Below are 1,399 nucleotides of genomic sequence, written 5' to 3'. Positions count from 1 at the left end.
CCTGGTTGTTGTAACAAAAACAACAACAACAAAAAAACAGCCAAGATTTATACTTTGACCACATCTTTTCACATACGTTTTATTTGGGTCTTTTTCATTTACCACGTTGWTTGGCTCCAGCCATTGGAAGYTCGGTGCATGTACAAAGAAAAAGAACGMAAKACAAMCATTGATGGATGGTGAYGAAAATAATGACATTGACAGTAGTCATGTGAAGGTTTTCAATGTTTTATTGGTGGAGTTTATGGATTTGCYGTATATTATATGATGCCTGAATAGGAAAGAGGATCTGATCATGTCTATTGGTATTCTGGATCAATTCTTGATCCGTAAAGACACACAACTGTTTTGGGGGTTAATTCCACATCTGCTTGCATTCCTTGGTAGTGTATTAGCATGGTATGAAACAACATAAATTATACAATTTAAGTCAAATACAAATTAACAGTATTATCCTAAAATGAGACATGAATAAAACATGTGTTATCACATCAACAGCAACCAAATCTTTCAGAATGTACCTGTTTTCAGTATAGAATGACTTGTATACAGATTATATTACATCTTTTTGTGTTTTGTCTTAATGATTGTTCTTTAGTAAACAGGAAACTCAACAGTGTGTTAGTCAGAGAAACATGAACTGGATAGTTGTTTATGTTTGTGAAACCTCGAAATGTACACAATGAGAAGTGACTTTGTAACAACAGTTTTGAATGGGTAATTGTATCAAATATATATCATTGTATGTTTGAATTAGCGCTCATATAAAATGTTTTCATCACTGTCTTGTAAACACATTCTTGTAAGTTGGAGCTACTGCAAATGATTGTCTGGGGCTGCTGTACAGATTTGAGCACTTGACAAGACGTTGACATTTCTGGGTATGTCTCACCTGTAACATAATAATAATAATGATTATGATAATAATAATAATAATATTGGTATATTATTTTTCTAATAATACAAATCTGTCAACCAACCAAATGTATTTCTTAAAACCCCTTTTTGCATCAGCAGTTGTCACAAAGGGTTTTAGAGATACCCAGTTTAAAAATCTAAGACCCATCAATGCATATGTCGAAGCACAGCATCTAGGAAAGACTCACTAGAAGTCATAAACCTAGAATTAAAATGAGAGAGGAACCATGCTCCCAGGGCTGTGCTGAGTGGACGTTTAAGAGTACTGTACATGTGCCCCTTGTTGTTATTCAAGATGTTCCAACGTTAGTAGATGATCATCGGGGTCATATAATAACCAGGGTGGCTATAGAGTGGGCAAAAGTTCAACACTCAGGAGTCAATGTCATGTCTTTTGTCTTTTTCATAGCCTGAGAGAAAGAGAAAGAGAAAGAGAGAGTGAGAGTGAGAGTGAGAGTGAGAGTGAGTGTGAGTGTGAGTG

Source organism: Salvelinus sp. IW2-2015, linkage group LG32 (genome assembly GCF_002910315.2).
Source record: "Salvelinus sp. IW2-2015 linkage group LG32, ASM291031v2, whole genome shotgun sequence".
NCBI classification, from domain to species: Eukaryota; Metazoa; Chordata; class Actinopteri; order Salmoniformes; family Salmonidae; genus Salvelinus; species Salvelinus sp. IW2-2015.
The sequence above is the reverse complement of the archived record's forward strand: the minus strand, read 5'-3'. Positions refer to the sequence as shown.